The sequence below is a fragment of the Macrobrachium rosenbergii genome, chromosome 7 (genome assembly GCF_040412425.1).
Source record: "Macrobrachium rosenbergii isolate ZJJX-2024 chromosome 7, ASM4041242v1, whole genome shotgun sequence".
In the NCBI taxonomy this organism is placed as follows: domain Eukaryota; kingdom Metazoa; phylum Arthropoda; class Malacostraca; order Decapoda; family Palaemonidae; genus Macrobrachium; species Macrobrachium rosenbergii.
In genome coordinates this window covers 26,873,269-26,895,608 of record NC_089747.1, presented here as the reverse complement: position 1 = coordinate 26,895,608, position 22,340 = coordinate 26,873,269, and the positions used below count along the sequence as shown (strand labels likewise).

The 22,340-nt window shown below is 43.7% G+C and overlaps 2 protein-coding genes across 13 annotated transcripts in view; one reads left to right on the top strand and one right to left on the bottom strand.

The window, feature by feature from the left end:
* Nucleotides 1-22,340, top strand: part of LOC136840249 (DDB1- and CUL4-associated factor 8-like) — a 444,913-nt gene that overhangs the window by 310,262 nt on the left and 112,311 nt on the right. The gene's annotated exons all lie outside the window — the stretch shown is intronic.
* Nucleotides 1,536-22,340, bottom strand: part of LOC136840251 (cilia- and flagella-associated protein 298) — a 297,225-nt gene continuing 276,420 nt past the window's right edge. The window contains exon 9 of one of the 3 annotated variants that reach the window (XM_067106880.1): nucleotides 1,536-4,403. The gene's annotated coding sequence lies outside the window, so the exon portion shown is untranslated. The remainder of the gene's footprint in view (nucleotides 4,404-22,340) is intronic. The other 2 variants (XM_067106879.1, XM_067106876.1) reach the window with 2 other exon arrangements.

Genomic DNA, 22,340 nt, shown 5'->3' with positions numbered 1-22,340 from the left:
ACACTCAGATTCAAGAGGACATCTTACCCACCTTTAAGGTTAAAGCTCATGAGATTAGGGCTGTTGCTCCCACACTTGCATTTAGGCACAATATGTCTCTCTCAGCCATTCTAAAATCAACCTTTTGGAAGTGCAAGTAAGTTTTCGTTTCGCACTACCTCAAGGATGTGGAAACTTTTTGAAAATTGTTGTACTTTAGGACCTTTATCCATGGCTGGTATGGTGTTGAGAAAGGAAGAATAGGGGGCCCTCTTTCCCTTTACTATCCCCTTGCCTTGATGTAGGGTGTTGGGTCTCAAGGGAAGCCTGGGGGTACATTGTACCTGGAGTAGCCAACAGTTTTTAGTGGTAGGGGGCGTGGTTTTATTGCAGCATAGGTGACAGTGTTGTTTGATTTTATTTTGGTTCCACGCCCAGGGGAACAGCACCCTTTTAAATTTTGCTAGCCATTGGAAAACTTCCTTGGCTGCAAAGTTCCCACTGAAGCAGGGGAGACCCTTGGCTATACTGCCACACCACTACAGGTTAAGATGAGAACCAACCAGAGGCAGTACCCACCTGTAGTAGCTCTCGTACCAGGTAAGGAAACAAGCATTGTATCAGTGCTAGCAACTTTTCTATTTCAAAGTCATTACTTTTCTTAATGTTTTGGAATAGAATATGTTCATGTATCCCATCTCCTTTCAGTGTGGAATCAGGTATGTAATTACCTGGTAAGTTACTTATATGAGAATGTTATTTTCGTGATCAAATTAAGTTTCATATATACTTAGCCGTCCCTCCTCCCCTCCTCCCCTCCTATGGACATCAGGGAACAAATGAATTGAAGCTCTCTGCTAAGTTGTTCCTCTCGGTACCTGAAAGTGGGCCGGGCCTGTCACCTACACAAAACAATAGAAGCGCTGCTGCGAATTTTTAATTTTTTAAGCTGCCGTGGTTGAAAACCTATAGCTATGTAATTACCTGGTAAGTATACTGTATATGAAACTTAATTTTATCATGAAAATAACATGTTCGTTTGTTTTGTATGATAAATAAATGATTTACGAATTTTCAAATATTAATGTAAACACAGCAAAATATCAATTCATTAGGGAAAATATAATAAATTAGGTAAGATTTTAGCTCAATATTTCGTTTTCCGTGATCTTTTTCTGTCTCTGACTTTAGGGGGAGAGGTGAAGTCCTGTCAGTCATCGACATATTGACCATGAAGGGGGGAGCACCTGGGCAAAATCTCTCTCTCTCTTAATGCCAAAGGATATCTAGAATGTGAGAGATGGATGGATGGATGGATAGATAGATAGATAGATAGATGGATTCTAGTGGTATGTGAGAGATGGATGGATGGATAGATAGATAGAAAGGGCTGGAAGTAGGAATCACATAGCAGGGTGTGTTACCTTGATGCTGATTGTAGCATGACACGCTATTGGTTAGAAGAGATAGTAGCAACCAATCACACAGCCGGATATCAGCTTTGCTAGCTGCTGATTGGCTTGTAACTCTGATGCTTTGTGAGGGAGTGTTCCCTCTTTTTTTTTTTTTTTAATGATTGATTTTAGTTTAATGTTTCATATAAGTAACTTACAAGTACAATAATGGGAATACTAGGAATGACTTAGCAGACAACCTCAATCTCTTTCTGCCGCGCTCGGTGTAAACATCGGGTGTTTGCAGCAGCTTTGTTTATTATTCGCCGGTTAGATAGCCAGATTTCGGTGAAATATTATCGCTGATTCTGAGTAACCTTCAAGCCTACAGCTTTCAGGGTCATAATTTTATTGTTTTGTTATTACGATCTGATTCAAGTTTATCATATTTCGTTATAGTGACTTTGCAATCAGTTGATTAATTCTCCTTTACAGAGTAGAGTATTATATAGAAAGTATCATGTTCGCTACTGAACCGATGTTTTTGGTGGCGAATACGTATCAGCAAGTCTCAAATAATGTTTGATAAGGAACTGAGATATGTTTTGTTTGATGGTACTTTGTGAAAATTTTCCTAGCCTAACCCGTCCAAAAATGCTTAATTATACGATCCACCCACCTGTTCACGTTGTTCTTCTTTTACTATACAATCCAGCTTACAACAACAAAAACCACAAAACAGACTTACAAACCAAAATTACCGACCTAACCATCAGAGAGCTCTCTCTGTCGTACTACAATCTGTTCAACTCTGCCACCAGTGTTTGTTTACATTTTACTCCCTCCCGCCATTTTTGTCTTATGACATCACTTCCTATGATGTCACAAGAAGATACTTTTTAAACATAAACATAAAGAATGCTTTGCTATAAAAACATCTTATAAAATTAAACGTGCTTTTTATACATTTTGTAATGCCCATACCATTTCACTAACGCAGAAAATAAAAATAAAACAATGACGATTAACTTATAAAACTAACATATAATCACTTTGTGTACTTCAAAACAATTGTCAGTAAAGAATTGATTTAGAACATTTTCTTATTACACTTTCCTTTGCAGAGAACTGAAAAAGTGTAAGGGCAGAACGTGGTAAGGAGAGAAATTACTTATTTTAGTGGCGATGGGCTTTTGGATAAATAAACTTTCTGGACGGTCGAGAATCGTCGCCGAGCACGCAGGAGCACCTGCTAGCTTCAGTGCCAAGCGCCTAGGTGTGCTCACTAGCTTCTGGAGCTACTAGCTCACCTGGCGCCCAGCTACGCTTGGTGCCATTCACGTCCTGGGAGCACCCAGCACCTGGCGCCAGCTCTCAGTCATCTGGCACCAACTCTTCCCACATTATATTTTTTTTCTCTCCTGCTACTAGCCCTCTTATCTATTCCCACACCTGGCTCCCTCGCTTCCCTCCCGTGCCTTTGCCAGCCTTGTGTATGGGTTAACAGACGTTAACCTTGTGGTAGAGTAATCATACTGTAGTCATAGTGTAAGTCCAATGGAGGTTGATGGGAAGTTCCCTGGGTAATTTCCCCCTCATTCGAACCTGTTGTATGGTCCCACTGAAAAGGCATCTTGATGGAAGTGTAGGGGACGAGGTGACTATCCGGCCTGTTGGATCTCCTAGACCAAAGGCCACTGTCCTGCTCCCCTAAACCTGGGAGAAGACATACTGCGATCCAAGGGAGTCTGAATGGGTTTGCCCCTGGGTAGTTGCACCCCCTCAGTCGAGCCTGTTGTCCGATCCCAGGCATCGGTGGACAACCATTGAAAAGGCATCCAAAATGATATGCTCTAGTGATATAGATTCCGGTTTGGAAGTCCATGGTGTTAGTCTCCTGAACTTCCAGTTGTGGAGTGCCAGTATTTGCTGCCAAAACTCGTCCAGTGCTTGAAGGCACCCAGCACCCGAGTGCCCAGCAACTTCCAAGAGTTCAGTGACTCCAGAGTGCCCCCTCCCCCCATGCTCCTAGATGGAAGGTCCAAAGGAGGTTGGTGGTTTTTGCCCACAGGAAGTCACCTTCTCAGTAGAATCTGTCACTCACAGTTTGTGTAGTGGAAGACCCTCAGACTGCCGTTGGAAGAGTGTCCCTTTTAGTGCCCACCAGTTGCCGTCAGACTCAAAATAAGCCCTGACCAGAGGCGTTCAAGGTGTTTTTCACGGCGTGTCCCAACCCTTGAAGAGATGTAGTGACAATGAGACATCTCCTATTGTAGGGGCTTTCTGTTTGACATAACTGGTACAGGGTGATGGGAATAGATCTGAAGGTTATTAAATGAAACTCTGACTTTCCTTAACCTACCTTAATATTACAGTGGCCTGAAGACCTTCAAACAGAACCTTATCCTAATCTTATTTACATTTGCCACAGTTTTCAATTACCATCTTTCAATACTTAACCTAACTTATTTCCGACCTACCACTAAAGTTTATCAAAACAATCTTCCTAACTTAGCCTAACTTAATACTATCAATAGTCAAAATATTATCAACAAATAATCCAACTCTGGCATATATCTGATTCAAGTTCCTTATCTTTCTCAGCACTTCCTCTCAGAATAATCCGAAATAGTCAAGAAAGTCAACATACAATTTGGGGATCACTACAGAGTTTATTTTAGCTATGACATCCAAGCTGAGGGCAGAAATTAATTTGGAATTTCTTCATGCAGTCTTTTTCTACACAAAAGCTCTTCTCTCCTTCCAAACGAGAATCTGAGATCTCATTCACAGTAAAATCAGCCTACAGATATTAGAGCACTTTCTCTAACCCCGATCCCATTTAGGACAGTCACTGTCTTAAGTAACTGACATAATAACTTTCACTCTGTGGAACTTGAAAATGGTTCGGTCTCACCAACTGTTCAACTGCTTTGGTAGTTGCCAATGTCCATTTCCTATTCCAGGAAAAGCTTCTTATGGTTCAAGTGAAGGGAAGCCAGTTACTCTACCCTATCACACTCAAGCAAACTGCAAATAAAAAAGAAAAACAACATGAAAACATACATGAGACATTCATAACAGAAACCCAAAATAAACATAATAAAAAACATAACAACAACAAAAGCGAAACAATCAATTCACACAAATCATCTTTTATCATACAAACCCAAACTTAGCATACCACACTTTTACGTTCCAGTGGACTAGAGATTCTTCTCTCGGTGACATATGACAGTCAGTCTCCGAGCGCCCCCTGTCTACCGTGCATGCTTGGCACTGGTCGCCAAGCTCCAACTCCTGAGCGCCCGGTGCTGATTCCCAAACGCTCGGTGCCAATTCCAGAATGCTTGGCGTCTGCTACAGAGCATCAGTATCTATCTAGTACTTGACTCTTACCTGTGAACATTTAGCACCTGCTCACAGTTTTTTTTAGAACGCACTCTTGTTCTTTCTTGAATGCCAGTTCCCAATTGAGCGCCTGACTCCGGTTTTTTCAAGTGACCGGCGCCAGTTCCCGATAACCTGGCACCAATTCTTCAGTATCAGTCTTCCGCTTCTGGGTACCATACAGAGAGTATTAGTCTGCGTATAGAGAGGTTCCCTTTTTGGAAGACATATATGTCCAGTATTTTTGAGCTTCGTGAAGAAAGCTCCCTCCTCTTAGACAGCAGGAGCTCTGGTTGAGAAGATAGAGGACTTCCAGTTTTTAGTTGAGAGACATTACCTTGGTTTGTCTCCGAGTCCTACCCTGTATGGGTAAGGACGATTGAGATCTTTTATAGAGATCTCCGCTCTTTACTTTGAAACCTCTAGAAGAGAAAACTTGGGTGCTCTTTTACTGCTGAGGGAGTCTCACATTGCATTCAGCGCTGTTATTTTCGCCTCTTGGCCTACATTTCCTCTTCCCTCAGGAGACAGTTGAGAGAACTGTGTCTGTTCTGCTGGAGGGTTTGGCTTAGTTTGTCAAACCCACAGTTTTGCCTGTGCTAGGTTTCCGTGTTTTCCACATGTCTTCGGCCTGTGCCTAATGTTATTGGTCCAATAATGAAGTCTGCTCAATTGTCCAAGTATCTGCTGACGGTCAAAGAGTCTGCAGGGTCAGCAACTAGTCTGCATGGTGGTCTGTGGGTCCGGATGAGGATCTGCAAGTTCCCTTGGTTGTCTGTGAAGCTGCACAGTAGCCAAAGAATCTGCATGGCCCGCTACGCCCCTTTTTCTCTTGGAATAGAAGACAAAATTCAGGATAGAGATGAACCAGACAGTCCTGTCATCCACTCCCCAAGGGTGTTTGGATGAAAACCTGAGTTATGCAGGAGGTATCCTCCCATGTCCCTGCCGGACTCTGGGAGTATCTCAAGTACGTCTGGCAGGACAGAGTCCTCTAGTGTGAGGATCTGTGTTCTGGCCTCTCTATGGCAAGCCTACTCTCGAGTCCTCACTTCTCTCGCGTTTGACCTCATGTTCTGGAACGTCATTCTTTACCTCGATGACTGACTTTTTCAGTTACCTTCGAAGGAAAGTGCGAAGAGGTTTTCTAACATTAGGGGCAGGGAAATGCAGCTGGACACTTTTGTTTTTCCCCTTAGCCCTGAATAAGGTTGACCTACAGTAGTGGCTGTCTGAACTTGAACCACTGGAAGGGAAGTGCCTGTATACAATGAACATGAACCACTGGAAGGGAAGTGCCTTCATATTACAAACCCAGACCTAGTTTTCCATTTAAACACCTAGGATCAGGGTTGGGGAGCCTGCTTGGGGAACTAGGTAGTTTCTGGGATGTGCGGCCCTCAGAAGAGCAGAATCTTTTCAGACAGCTGAAAGCTTTTCACTTACGATTTCAACGCTTATCAGCCTCCTAGACTGTGGTATTCTTGCCACAAGACCACAGTCCTAAAAATATTCTCATTTCTGTCAGATAGCTGAAAGCTTTGCACTCATGGCTTCAATGCTTCTTGACCCTTTTTCACACCTAGACTGTGGTAATCTTACTTCAAGACCACAGTCCTTAAGCATATGGAAAAGAAAGAAGCAAGGAGACTCACTCACTCTCTCATCTCTCTCCCTCCCACCAGTCAGCAGAGAACTCCTATGATGGGCATATCAAATCGAGTTTTCCAGTCACTCAGCTTTTTCAGGGCACAAATTAGTTATGGCAGATGCATTGAACTGTCAGAAGCATGTCCTCCCCGCCAAGTGGACCTTGGATCCTCTGGTCTGGCGGAATCTGTGGGACAGGTCAATGTGGTCCGGTTTGCCGCCTCAAGGAACTGTTGCCTTCCTCATTTCGTTCTCCAATCCTAGACCCTCTTGCACGGGCAACTGACGCCCAACTGCAAGTTAGGTCCAACCTGGACCTTTAATGCCCTTCCACATTCCAACTTGGTCAAGGGAGGGCTGAACAAGTTTTCAGGTTCATCGCAATGTAACATAACTCTTGGCCCCTTTCTGCACCGTGAATATTGGTTCCCGAACCAGATATGGTTGTTGGTGGATTCTTCACGACTCCTTCCACAATCCATATCTACTCGGACAACCTCACTTCAGAGGATATCACCAAAGGGTGGATGACTCTTTTCTCAGAGACATTTACAGACTGTCTGGGAGCTTGCCTGGAAGAAGTGAAGTTTTCAAGACCGACTGTGGAGACTGTTGCAAGATGCAGACAGCAGTCTTCTTGCCAAGTACTCCAATCTAAGTAGGCAATCTTCCGTCAGTGGTGTAACAGCTACAACATCTCGTCTGCAAATTCTTCTTTAGCTCTAGTTTTATCCTCTAACCAAGATCTTAGCGACCCATGAAGTCTTTCGAGACTAACAAAGCAGAGAGGAGTCTACTCCGTATATTGGAATTTGGACATAGCTCACAAGTGGTTGATGGGCCCCTCTATTAAGCCTCTCCGTTCCAAGACTCTTAACTAGAAAAATCTGTTCCTTGTAGCCCTAGCGAATGCCAAACAAGTTAATGAGCTTCAGACTATAGACAAGCAAGCAGGGTCTGCTCAGGGAGACAGTCTGTGAACAGGATCCGTGCTTTCTCCCTTAAGTGATAGTTGGACATCCCTGGCTTTGGGAGAGTGAGCGAAATGTCTAGCTTGAGCTTTCAGGTTTTACCTAAAAAGCTTTTTAATCAGAGGACCATCCATACCCAGGGTGTCCAGACAAGATCCTGTCTCACCCTCGGTCTATGAATGCATTGTCCTTCATCTCCAGTGAACTTTGTTTTTGAGATGCAATCTCAGATTCCGGAGAATGATTTGCTTACCTGTTAAAGGAAAGCTAAGATGCCAGAATTGCCTCTCCCTCATTAGCTTTCAGGCTCAATATGGCACTCACTGCCATTTGGCAATTGGCCCACTGGAAGTGTAATAGTTCTTCACTTCTAAATTTTCCTTGAAATCAAAACATTGTTTGAATAGAACCATTATTAGTAATTGGCATGGCACTGAGGGAGGAAGGAAGCAAAGGATTTTCTCCTCCTATCTCTTCACCTTGTAGTAAGGTGCAGAATTTTTGGGGGGAGCCGGAGATACAATATACCTGGAACACCCACCACTCTCAGTGGATGAGGAGTAGTTTTTTTTTCAGTTATCTGGTTGTTTCTGAGTTCGTCCCTGTGTCACCCGGTGAAATTCCTTTCTTGCACGAATTTCTAGGTATAAATATTGCTAAATATACCAGAGAAAAAAGCTATCAGGAATGCTGGGGTTACTACCCCCAGATCGAGCGCCTTCTTATACCAAGAAGGCGCGGTATGGATAAGGGTGAGTGAAGAATCACAACCACAGAACCACACTCGAAAGACATCCCAATGGCAAAATCCCTCGGAAGAGCCGGAGAGCTGTACCAGCTCCCACACTCACCCGCCCGCCAAGCATAATGCACCCATCGCCATCTGAACTCATTCCATTTCTAGCACGTGATCGTTGTTGTTGCTGAGTTTTTTGTTCTTGTGCTTTTGGCCTTTTTTCGCCTTTCCAAGCATGTCGTCCAGCAGCTTTACTGTATCCAAGTTAAGTACCATCTTATTGTGGGGTTTTTATGATAAGTTTGGCTGTTTCAGCCCGTATTTATTAATTATACATGGTTCTGTTATGACGCTACGGCGTCCCCTAGTCAGCCATGTCGACCACGAGGTATGCCCGTCCAGCTTGTTCTGTTTGGGGTTCTCTTTGTCGATTACATTGCCTATCGTTATTTCCTAGGATTCATCCTGGTATGCTTTCCTGGCTGGGTTTTTTGGTGTTTTAACGATAATTTTGTTGAACCGCATCATTAGGGTTCCTGCATTTGGGTTCCCCGTTATCTTCCCGCTTTAGTAACTCCCAGGATGTTTCCCCTGACAGTTATAGCTTTATAATTATTATAATTATTATTTTGCTTGTGCTTGACGTCATGTTTTCACTGCTTAGAATTATTAATTGTTACCGTAAAGGCCAGGTACAGTTTTCCTGTTTACTTCCTGTCGCTTTCTCAGTTAGGCTACGCTAGCACAAGCACAAGATTATTTTATTGTTTAATATATATATGATGGTGATTTATTATTATTCTGGTTACTTTCCTTTGTGTGGGGTTTCCTATATCCTGCCTAGTGTATGTTAGGCTTTTATTTTATGCTTATTGGCCTCCCTGCTCTCCCTTTCACCCTGGGTTAGGTTAGCGGAGTTGGAGGGGATCAGCAGGTAGAGGAGTTTCTGTTGTTGTTCTATCCACTGACCGTTGTTTGGGTTGTGGAGTGAGACCCCATTGTCCTCCCCCTTTTACGGAGGGTAGAGGTTTTTTCTGTGGGTGTGTCTCCTCCATGCTTTATAGCATCTCTTTTTCGCTCTGGTTGGTCTTCGCACGGGAATTTCTCCTCCTGTTGTTTCCTCATCCCTCCCTTTCTTCTCCCTTTTTTATTTCATAGGCTACGGCTATGTGTGGGTGAGAGTATGTAGGCCTTAGGTCGCTATTCTTTCCTTTCCTTTCGGGTAGGCTATGGTCTCTCCAAGCTGGTATTATTTACCTAGCGTGGTTGTGTTTACAGTTGAGCAGGTGAAGGCATCTTCCCAATCTCCTGTTTTCCTCTGCTCTGGCCTACTCCCTTCTTACCCCACCAACCCTCCCCTCCCCTTTCTACCCTGATCTACCCTGGGTCCAGCTCTTGTCATCTTCTCGCGGGTGACGCCAGTGTCCGACGACTCACCCCGAGTTGTTGGATCTTCCCTGGTGGGAGGGATCGCTCCTCCCAGGGCTGGTCCCAGATGGCATTTTTCTTGGCTCAGTGTCTCGTTAACCCGCCTCCTAGGATCGAGCAGGTTTTCAACATTCAGGGTTACTTTTTTCTCAGCCTTGTCCCGCTGCTCGCCTCCGGCGCTCGGGATGCTCTAGTTGGGTTGACTGGCGCTACACCTGCCCTTGTGATCTGTGGTGTTTTGTAGCCTCACCCTTCTATTGTTCTCAGCAGTGGAGGCTTGGGATCCCCGGAGGGGGTGGTGCCGGACTCCGGGAATGCTGATTTTTATGTCATTGTTAACCGATTATGTTACCATCCTCTGTATATATATGCATTTTTATTGTTCCCAATGGCTCATCCCGGCCGGATATATATTTGTTTTCTTGTTATTGTTATCAGAGTCCGTGATCCTACCCTTTGCTCTCTGGCCGCTTTATTCCCGGCATCCCTTGTGGTAAGGGTCCTGTTGACTGCTCTCTGCTCCGCCCAGAGTATTCCGCAGTCGAGGAGCTTGCTTACCTTAAATTTAAGTTACTTTTTCTGGTAGGTCTGGCCGGTGACGGGTTTTTCATTCCGCCGAGTGCTCCGCAGTACAGTTTGAAAATACCTGTGCCTGCTTAGTTTAAGTTTTTAGAGTGGTAGGTTCATATACTGTTCACACTTACAGACTGTTCGTTGTGAGGAGCCCGGATGTACGCTACCCTCCACCAACCCTACGGGCATGTGGTGTGTCGGACCCACGCTGGCTGTGCGGTCCGGCTTGATGACCTGATCGCCTGGCATCCGAAGGCTGTGAGGTTTGCTTCGCGCCTGTGGATGCATCCAGGACGAGTCGGTAAGCTGCTTACTTCGCTCTTCAAGTTAGTTACAGTTTGCTATGTTTTCATATCTTATGTTCTAACGCTTATATATTTTACAGTATATTAGCCCTTCCTTGATTCCCTGCTCCCTTTCAGGCCGACGAGTCCTCCAAGAAGGAGGCCCTAGAGTCTCTCCGCGCCTGGGTGGCTGGGTTCGGGAGGAACGCCCCGCCGGGAAGCCCTCACGCCCTGACGGGAAGCTGAGGGACTTGCTCACCCCGCGCCCGGATCGCTGCGGCCGCACCAGCTGATGTGGCCGCACCCATCATCGAGCAGATCCGGTCGTGACCAGCCACTGCAAGAGGACCCCTTTACGGGAGGTTTCAGAGGACGCCGCCGCCTGGATTTGGACCTGGAGCCCATGAACACCGAGCAGGACCAGGAGGTAGGTAGAGAGGGTGAGGCAGTGGGGCGGACACCCTTTTTGATTCCCCTTCATCCTCTGTATCTTCTTTCCAGGGCTTTGCTAAATCTTTCTATCTTGAGGGACAGCGCCAGTCTACTGTCCCAAGTTGAAGAAGTCGTGGAAGGCGAAGGGCTTCAAGTCCTCGTCTTCCCGCAAGGCATCCCTTTCCCCGTCGAAGCCAAAGGTTGCTGAACCTGTGGCCTCCGGGAGCAAACCAGGTACCTCGGGCAAAGGAGCGAGTAAGAGGGTGGCCAGGCCCAGCCCTCCCGCCAGCCTGCCTTTGACCCTGAGGCGCTTATGGGATGTTGTTGGAGAGGTTCTCACGGAGGTAGAGGCCAAACTCTCAAAGTTGACGGAGAGGCTTCAAAGTTAGAGAATCTCCTTTGCTGATATGGCACGCCCGGTGGGGCCGGGACCGCACTATCAGATCCCTGACACTGCTACCCTCCCTCCTTTTGATGTAGGGAACCCATGGCGTTTTGCTCTCTTCGTGTTATCCGCATGAAGACACCTTGACCATTGAAGGTCTAGGTACCAGGTGTCTAGAGGAACTGGAGTTCTTTCCCGGCTGATCCCTTTGCCCCCTACCCAGGCTTCAAGTAGGCTGATGGAGGAAGCCTGGGCACGCAGACAAGGTCCCTAAGGAGACGGTGATCTTCCCTAGGGATCAGGTGCATCTGCTCTCTTGCGCACCTTTCCCGAGTGGCAGCCGGAGAACACGGTTGACCCCTTCAAGGGCAACTTCGCTATGTTTTCTCTCAGGGATAAGCTGCCCACCCCTGCCTGAACAAGGTTGCTATCGCAACCGCCAGGCTTGCTTGGATGGCAAACCCTTGCCTCAGCTTCGGGAATCAGATCCACGCTCTCCATGATCTTCCCAGGGGTGATGAGTTCTGAGAGACGCCCGCCCACATTTACTGTCGGTAAATTGACGCAGATTGCGTGGTCAAAACCAGTTCAGCGAGCAGCTTCCTAAGCTTCTCTGAAGCTCTCCTGAAGGCTGAGTTCGAGGCACGGTGTCGGTTGAGCCGGTCTTTGAACTCGCTGTGCCTGTCAGAAGCGACCGCTGTCTCCTTTGCAGAGGAGCCATTGTTTCAGGTTCTGACTAAATCCCTGTTAGCAGGTTTCCAGTCGGACCTGTATGACTTCATGGTGGCAAAGATGAACTGCCGAAGTTTCTCTTCGCTGATGCCACTCATTCATGAGCCTAACAGACTCATGAAGAGTTCTTTCTGGGAGACAATCTTTTCCCAGAAGATGAAGTCTCCAGTGTCCTGGGCGAAGCAAACCAGGGCTAACCAGAGTCTGCGCTCCCGTGGGGTATCTCCGCCTTTAAGTGGAAGACCCTGAGTCTAGCGGTTCCCAGAATAGGCCTGGGAAACGTTATAGAAAGCACAGGAGACCACAACACCAGACGGTTGTTCAGGCAGTTCCGGTCTCAACGGTGAACCAACCGCCCACCTCCAAGGCTCAACCTCAACAGTATGTGCTGGTTCAACCAGCCCAACCCTTGCTGCGCCTCTACGCACGCCTCCTCGCCAGCGCACAACCCTACCTATGAAGGCTGTGGGGTCTTTCACGGCCTTAATAGGAGCGCAAGAGGGGGTAGAGGTCGAGCCCCCTACAGAGTTAGGGCTGGATCCGTCTCCCGGGGGAAAAGTGGCCGTGGTAGAGGAAACAAACCTGCTTCCTCCCACTGAGACCAGTCAGGTAGGTGGACGCCTATACTATTTCAGAGACCAGTGGTCCTTCAGTCCTGGGCACACAGCATTGTGTCCAAAGGCCTGCTGGAGCTGATCAGGACCCTCCTCCCCTGACCAGGTTTTATCAACCCTCCTCCAAAGCCCTACAGGACTTTGTGACGGAGCTTCTCAACAAGAGAGCAATAAAGAAAGTGAGGCACCTCAAATTTCAAGGCAGGCTGTTCACTGTCCCCAAGAAAGATTCCGCCAGCAAAGAGTGATTCTAGATCTGTCGCGCCTAAATCTCTACATACAATGCGACAAATTTCGCATGCTTACAGTTGCTCTGGCACGGACTCTACTGCCGCGTGGAGCCGTCACCACCTCTATCGATCTTTCAGACGCTTATTATCACGCCCCGGTTGCACGGAACTTCTCTCCCTTCCTGGGTTTCAGACTAGGAAACAGGCCTACTCCTTCAGGGTCATGCCTTCGGCTCAATATAGCCCCAGGATATTCACGGCTGGCGGAAACAGTTGTTCAGCAGCTACGGTCCCGGGGATCTCCCTAGCAGCATACCTGGACGATTGGATAATCTGGGCCCCAACTGCACAGGAGTGCTTTGAAGGCTACAGCCATAGTGATCGAGTTCCTGAAGTCATTAGGCTTTCAATTGAACAGGAGAAGTCCCGCCTGACCCGGAGTCTCGGTTTCAGTGGCTGGGTCTCCAGTGGACCTAACTCAGTACAGGCTATCCCTCCCGCCAGCCAAGCGGAGGAGATAGCCGCCGCTACCAGAAAATTTCTGAAGGGCAAAGCAGCATCCCGCCGGTCTCAAGAGAGGATTCTCGGCCTCTTCAGTTTGCTTCAGTGACAGACCTGCTCTTGAAAGCAAGACTAAAAGACATAAACAGAGTGTGGCGGAGACGAGCCAATGTCAGGCTCAGAGACAGAGTCTCTTCAATCCCGCAAATCTTGAAGACAAGGTTTCACCATGGTCCACAGTCAAAGGCCTTTCAAGTCTGTCCCCTTCATTTCCCAGCTCTGGTAATCCACACAGACGCTTTCATTGCGGCTGGGGAGGGTACTCACCAAAACAAAAAGTACAAGGGACATGGTCTATAATGTTTTCGACAGTTCCATATAAACACTTTGGAAGCTATGGCAGTGTTTCTAACTCTGAAGAAACTTTGCCCTGGCTGGCCAGATTCACATCAGGCTGGTGTTAGACAGCGCTGTGGTGGTTCATTGCATAAACAGGGGCGGCTCCAAATTGATTTCCAGAAATCAGGTGATGTTAGCTATCTTCTCCTGGCGAACAAGCACGGCTGGCATCTGTCAGCCACCCACCCAGCGGGGTGCGGAACGTGGTGGCGGATTCTCTGTCCAGAACTACCCGCTGGAGACGGAGTGGTCTCTGGACGGGAATCGCTCAATTGATCTGCCGCCGGTTCCGGGACTCCAAGTGGATCTGTTTGCCACAGAGAGCAATCACAAACTTCCCTGTTATGTGGCTCCCAATCTGGACCTCCATGCCTACGCCACGGACGCAATGACCATAGATTGGAACAATTGGGAGAGAATCTACTTGTTTCCCCCAATAAACATGTTGTTGAAAGTACTACACAAACTCAGGTCATTCAAGGGCCAACTAGCCCTGGTAGCCCCCATTGGCCGGAGAGCAACTGGTTCCTCTGCTTCTGAGCTCAAGTTATGGTGTCATCAGATACCCAAACCCAGACTGACCCAAGTAGTACAAACCAAGACTGTGTCAGCTTCCTTAAAATTCAGAATGCCCTGGTTTTATGGACTTTATAAAATTTGCTGCTAAAAAGGGAGCAAATATTGACCCGTTAACACCCTGTTTCTAGAATCCGATAAGAGAGATTCTACTCTCAGGCAATATGATTCAGCAGTTAAAAAATTAGCATCTTTTTTGAAGGCATCTGAAGCTCAGACTATGACTACTAACCTAGCAGTTACTTTCTTTAGATCATTGTTTGAAAAAGGCCTAGCTCCAGCCACTATTACTACAGCTAAATCAGCCTTGAAGCAGGTATTTTTGTATGGTTTTAAGATTGACCTTACAGATTCATACTTTTCCTCCATCCCTAGAGCATGCGCCCGTTTGAGGCCGGTAACACGCCCACATTCTGTTACCTGGTTCCTGAACGATGTTCTAAAATTAGCCTCTGATATTGATAACTTACATTGCTCTTATCTGGATCTGTTAAGGAAGACCTTGTTTCTGATTAGCTTAGCTTCAGGTGCCAGAATCTCAGAGCTATCTGCTCTCTCTAGAGGTGATGATCACATTGATTTCTCCCGCCGGGAGAAGTTCTCCTTCCCTGATCATAGGTTCCTAGCGGAAAACGAAGACCCTCAGGACAGGTGGTCCCCTGGAAGGTGGTGCCTCTTCCACAAGACCGGTCCTTATGCCCAGTCTTTACCCTAAAGGCTTACTTACAAAGAATTCCTCAGTGTATGTCGGGTCCTCTCTTTATCAGGAAAAAGGTGAACTCTTTCTTTGAATGCTATAAGACAGCAAATTCTGTATTTCATTAAACAGGCCAACCCGGATTCAGTTCCTAAGGTTCATGATATCCGTGCGGTAGCTACCTCTACTAATTATTTTCATAATATGGATTTTGCTGAACTTACCAAGTATACGGGATGGAAATCACCTCTAGTGTTTAAACGCCACTATAAAAAATCACTGAAGCTCTGAAATTCTCTACAGTGGCTGTGGGGAGTGTTATCCCCACCTTAATTATCCTTAACCCTTATCCTTTCCCCCCGCCTGCCTGCCTCATTTATTTCTCTGCCTGTTCTCCTGGATCAATCATGCCTCACTGCCTTACTCCTCATAATTGATACTAGTATTGCCATTATTATTGTTTGTCTTGGTGATTGTGTTTTGTTATGCTGTGTATTTAGATTTAAGCCTAGAGGTACTTGTGTTATTTTATTTCACACTTCGTATACCTCACATTTTTTATATTGTATAAGATATATTGTGTATTTCTCTTATGTATAGTTTATATTTACCTGTCTATAACATTGTATTGTTGGGTGTTTTTGTTCCACCCGTACTTACCTGTGATTTGATTCTCTTTGCTTTGCTGAGATATCATATTAAATCTATTTTTCATAGCATGTGTTTTGTTCATGATCACCTTTTGTTTATTTTGTATCTTGGCAGTCTTGACATGATTCTCCGTTACTATTTCACCGGGTGACACAGGGACGAACTCAGAAAAGGGATTTTGACAAAGGAAAATCTATTTCTGAGGGAGGCCCTGTGTCACCCGGTGACCCTCCCAGTATCTGGTTTCCCCCTGCTTTGGCATGCCAAGCCTGGAGGGTGGTGCTAGACTGGAATGAGTTCAGATGGCGCTGGGGTCGCCGTTTGGCGGGTGGGTGTGTGGAGCTGGTACGGCTCTCCGCTCTTCCCGAGGGATTTTGCCATTGGGATGTCTTTCGAGTGTGGTTCTGTGGTTGTGATTCTTCACTCACCCTTATCCATACCGACGCCTTCTTGGTATAAGAAGGCGCCGATCGGGGGTAGTAACCCCAGCATTCCTGATAGCTTTTTTCTCTGGTATATTTAGCAATATTTATACCTAGAAATTCGTGCAAGAAAGGAATTTCACCGGGTGACACAGGGCCTCCCTCAGAAATAGATTTTTCCTTTGTCAAAATCCCTTTTTTATTTTTTGATGCTTTGCCAGCCAACGGAATACTCCTCGGGTGCAAAGCTCCCACTTTAGTGGAGGCGATCCTTGGCTATACTGCTGTGCCACTAGAAGTTAGGATGGCCACCAACCAGAGGCAGTATTCTCCTGATAAGGAAATGGCAAGCATTGTTTTCCATTGCTAGCAGCTTTTTTGTATTTCCAACTCATTACCTATCTTAATGTTTTGGAATGGAATACGTGCATTTAGACCACCTCCTGTCAGTGTGGGAACCAGCTATGAAATTACTTGGTAAGTTAATTATATGAAAGTGTTATTTTCATAATAAAATTAAGTTTCATATATACAGGCAGTCCCTGGTTATCGGCGGGGGTTCGTTCGTTCCAACAGTGTGACGATAAGCGAAAATCGCCGATGACTGAAAATGTTTTCGACGTCTCCCGGCGCTGATAGCTGGAGATCAGCACTGCTGTTAGGTATGTATCGACACCAGTACCCGATTATTGGCACCGTTAAGCAGAAATATGCGATTTTCATTGCCAAAAGCTGCCTATTTTCATTGCTAGACAAGCGCTGTAAAACCAGATTGCTGATATCCAGGGACTGTCTGCACTTAACAAGTAATTACAGAGTCAGAGCCCACTCTCCTCTCCTCTGATGGACATAAGGGCAGAAACAGAATGAGGTTGTCTGCTAAGTCGTTCTTAGTAATCCTGTTAGTGGGTGGGACTGGTCACCTATACTAAACAATCTGAGCGCTACCGCAGATTTTAAAGTTTAAGCTGCCACATGAGTGGAAAGTATAGCTATGTAATAATTACTTGGTAAGTATATATAAACTTAATTTTATTATGATAATAACATTTTACTGCTACTGTATATTCTTATAACCTAGTTTTATGAATTAATCTTTATTTACCTTTGTGCACTTACTGTCACTAGTATTAAATATTTTTAATGTGCAAATGTATCTCTCTCTCTCTCTCTCTCTCTCTCTCTCTCTCTCTCTCTCTCTCTCTCTCAGGGGTACCCTCACATGTAGCTGTAAGCCATATATTTTTAAGGGTAAAATGTTATAAGATGACTAAAATTATATTAAGGGGTTTTAGGATGGTAGTTTAAGGTATGTTTGGTGTTTGAACTATTAAAATAGGCAGTTATAAGCATTTTTAGAGGGAGTCTTTGGTGTTTGAACTATTAAAGTGTTTTTAGAGGGGTGTTCCAACTCACTGCGGATTTTCACTTAACACGGGTGGTTGTGGTCCCTAACCCCTGCAATTACCGGTGACCTAATGTGTATAGTAATGATTTTAATTGTAGAAGCACTCAACCAGTCATGATGTCCATTTTTACTGAAGAACTGTTTGGAATTTTAAGTGCTATTGAGAGCATATCAACCACTGATGAAGAAAATTTAACTATTTTTGTGATATTATTATTACTACAGGCAGTCCCCGGTTATTGACGGGCTTAGTCATCAGCGATTCTGTGTTTCAGGGCCTGTCTAGCGGTGAAAACTGACAATTTTCGGCACCGATAATCACATATTGGTGCTGATACATACCTAACGGTGGTGCCAAAAAGCGCCAAAAATTGCCAATTTTTGGTTATGGGCAATTTTCGCTTATCGTTATGCCGTCAGAAGGGAACCCCTGCCGATAACTGGGGACTGCCTGTATTATTCAGATGAACCCTATTCATATGGAACAAGCCCACAGGAGCCATTAACTTGAAATTCAAGCTTCCAAAGAATATGATGCTCATTAACCCTTAAACGCCGAGCCTCTATTCACAAAAACATCTCCCGTATGCCGGCGGCGTTCGGGAGTTAGCGCCGAAGCGGAAAAAAAGTTTTTTTTAAAAAATCACAGCACGCTAAGTTTTTAAGATTGAGAGTTCATTTTTGGCTCCTTTTTTTTGTCATTGCCTGAAATTTAGTATGCAACCATCAGAAATGAAAAAAATATCATTATCATATATAAATATTGAAATATATGACAGCGCAAAAAAATTTTTCATATATAATTTTATACAAATCGTGCTGTGAGCAAAACAGTTAAAGCTAACGGGTTATTTTTTTTCTTTGTATTGTACACTAAATTGCAATGATTTTGGTATATAACAAATTGTAAAACGATCAAAACAACACAGAGAAAATATTATCACAAAATGATGCATGAATTCGTAACGTGCGGACGTAAAAAAATTTTTTTGTTTAAAATTCACCATAAATCAAAATATTGTGCTGTGCTAGAGACTTCCCGTTTGTTGAAAAATGAAGCTAATTGATTGAATATTACTAGAATGTAAGTGTTTTAGCTTACAATTGCAGTTTTCGACCATTTCGGTCGAGTTAAAGTTGACCGAAAGTCGAATTTTTTCTATTTATCGTAATTTATATGAAAATATTTCAAAACTGATAAAAGCTACAACCATGAGTTATTTTCTGTTGTATTGTACATGAAATTGCGCACATTTTCATATATAAAACTTTATGTAACGACTAATATAAAACGGTGCAAACATTACGACAACGTGATGAAAGAATTTCTGAGATGTTCGCCGAAAGTTACCGCACAGACGTAAGGAAAATGTTTTTTTTAAAAATTCACCATAAATCAAAATATTGTGCTAGAGACTTCCAGTTTATTGCAAAATGAAGGTAAATGATTGAATATTACTAGAATGTAAGAGTTTTAGCATACACTTGCGTTTTTCGACCATTTTGGTCGAGTTAAAGTTGACTGAAGGTTGAAATTTTGGCAGTTATCGTGATTTATGTGAAAATATTTCAAAACTGATAAAAGCTACAACCATGAGCTATTTTCTGTTGTATTCTAAATGAAATTGTGCACATTTTCATGTATAAAAGTTTATGTAACGACTAATGTAAAACGATGCAAACATTACGACAACGTGACGAAAGAATTTCTGAGATGTTCGCCCGAGTTACCGCACGCAGACGTAAGGAAAAAGTTTATTTTTTTTTCAGAAATTCACCATAAATCGAAATATTGTGCTAGAGTCTTCCAGTTTGTTGCAAAATGAAGGTACATGATTGAATATTACTAGAATGTAAGAGTTTTAGCTAATAATTGCGTTTTTTTACCATTTCGGTCGAGTTAAAGTTGACCAAAGGTTGAAATTTTGGCAGTTATCGTGATTTATATGAAAATATTTCAAAACTGATAAAAGCTACAACCATGAGTTATTTTCTGTTGTATACTACATGAAATTGCGCACATTTCCATATATAAAACTTTATGTAACGACTAATATAAAACGGTGCAAACATTACGACAACGTGACGAAAGAATTTCTGGCGTGGACGTAAGAAAAGAGTTTTTTTCAAAAATTCACCATAAATCGAAATATTGTGCTAGAGACTTCCAATTTGTTGCAAAATGAAGGTAAATGATTGAATATTACTAGAATGTAAGAGTTTTAGCTTACAATTGCGTTTTTTTACCATTTCAGTCGAGTCAAAGTTGACCAAAGGTTGAAATTTTGGCAGTTATCGTGGTTTATATGAAAATATTTCCAAACTAATAAAAGCTACAACCATGGGTTGTATTTTGCTGTATTTTAAATGAAATTGCGCACATTTTCATATATAAAACTTTATGTAACGGCTAATATAAAACATTGCAAAAATTACGACAAAATGACGAAAGAATTTCTGAAATTTTCGGCCGAGTTACCGTGCGGGCGTAAGGAAAGAGTTTTTTTTAAAAATTCACCATAAATCGAAATATTGTGCTAGAGACTTCCAATTTGTTGCAAAATGAAGGTACATGATTGAATATTACTAGAATGTAAGAGTTTTAGCTTACAATTGCGTTTTTTTACCATTTCGGTCGAGTCAAAGTTGACCGAAGGTTGAAATTTTTTGTAGTCGCCGTACGGTATGTCCACTTGGCACCCAACAGACAATTTTAGTCGACGTATGATACGTCCAGTAGGCGTTTAAGGGTTAAGAAATAGGAAAAGGTAGATGGAAATACTAAAGAAAGAAGAGATCTTGCTTATTTTTAAAAAAATGTAACCTAATAAATGGATAAAAATGTATTAAAATCCAAGGAGAATAGCATTAGGGTAGTAATGCATTGCATCTTTGCTTGAATTTTTAGAGTTCCAATTGCACGACATCCTCTGGGAGACTGTTCCGTAGTCCAATGGTGTGAGGAACAAAGGACCTCAGGAACTGAGGTATTCAACAGCGAGGCACAGTTACCACATATTGGTGCTGCTGTTCATTGAATCTAGTTGGTCTCGGCAGGAAAAATGGATCAGGGATCAATTGTGAATGTGAAAGATCTCTTATTAAAATACACCTTATGAAAAAGTGACAAACAAGAGACCATCTGTCGATGGTCCGAGTCATAACTGCTAACACTATGAAACAGAAACCTACCGCCATGAGCCACTCTATCTAAAAAAGATAAATCTCTGGCAGAAGGAGACAGCCACACCAGAGAACAGTATTCTAGTTGCATTGATGTTATCACTGTTATAAATATATGATGCCTTAAGAATAATACCTAACGTTCATGCGGCATTTGCTGAAACTTTCCTTAGATGTTTCTCAAAAGTAGGATGTGAGTCAAAAGTTACACCTAGAATAGTTAAAGTTTAGACACATTCAGCAAAGTCCCATCCACCTGAAGGGGAGGATTGGGTGGAAAATCTGTATGAGATCTGGTAATCAATAGTGTTTTCACTTTACTGTAGTTCAGCCTCATACCCCACCAACTACTTCATTCACTAATCAAGCCCATGTCTCGATTGAGGCTGAGGGCAGCTTCATTTCTCATAAGTGGAGACTTTACTACACCCACAAGTGTTGCATCATTGGCATATTGAATAATCTTGTTTTCTAGGCCAGCAATCATATCACTTGTATACACCAAAAATAACACGGGACCAAGAACACAGCCCTGTTGAACTCCATACACAATAGGTCTTGGTTCACTAAAGATCCCATCAACAGCAGATTGCTGCTGCTTACTTGTAAGGAAATCTTGAAGTAATCCTAAAACATATCCACTCACTCCAAGATTCTGAAGTTTATAAATAAATGCCTTGTGATATACTAAATCGAAAGCAGCACTGAAATCTATTCAAATTACTCTGCACTCAAGACCCTTATCAAGGTTCTCTTGCAAATGGCATGTCAGGTCTAAAAGAGCATCGCATATTGACTATCAACCAGCAATCCTTCAGATTCCACATACCTATATAGTGGCTTCAAAATAAGTTTTTCAGCAACTTTGGAGAGCACAGGGAAAATAGAAATTGGCCTGTGGTTACTGCAGTCTGCAGATGTGGTATTCTTGGGAACAGGCAATGTGTTACTAAGCTTGCACTTATCTGCAAAGATACTACGTTGACATAAAAATCTATAGAATCTACTAATCTTGGGAGACAACACACTAGTAACTTTTTTAAAATACAAAGGGAAGAAACCATCAGGATCTTGTCCATCCCAGCTATTAAGATAATCAAGAACTTTCTTAACATCCCTAGAGCGAAGTGCAAATCTTGTAAGAATAGGTTCAGGATAACAAGTATCAGGGAGAGGGACATCCTCACCTGATTGCTTAGCTTCAAAAGCTCGCTGGAGCATTGGGGCCAGTAACCAATTTTACCATCATCTGTGGTGGAATTGAAGGCGAGCCTGGCCCAGAAATAGATGATACCAATTTAGTCCACCACAGATAAGGCTGAGTAATTCCTTCAAGCATCCCCTTTAAGGAATTATTGTAATTTCCCTCAGCTGTATGGAAAGTTCTATTTGCAGCACTGCGAGATTTAACAAAAATGGTGTCATTTTTATTTGAATGATTTTATCTCCATGTGTTGAATTGGGTCTGTTTGTCTTGGTAGGCTCGTCTACATGTATTGTCAGATTTCTTTTTGGGATCAGGATGTAATATAGCACCTGAAATATTAAATGCCTGACAAGTTTCAATAATGCAATCTCAGTTGGCTCTAGATTTCAGCCAGACCTTTTTTCCAGTGGTGGCATTAGGGATATGCTGATTGACAGACATGTCCATCTCAGTGGCGCAGTGATCAGAAGTGCCCATATATTCACAGACCTTGGACTT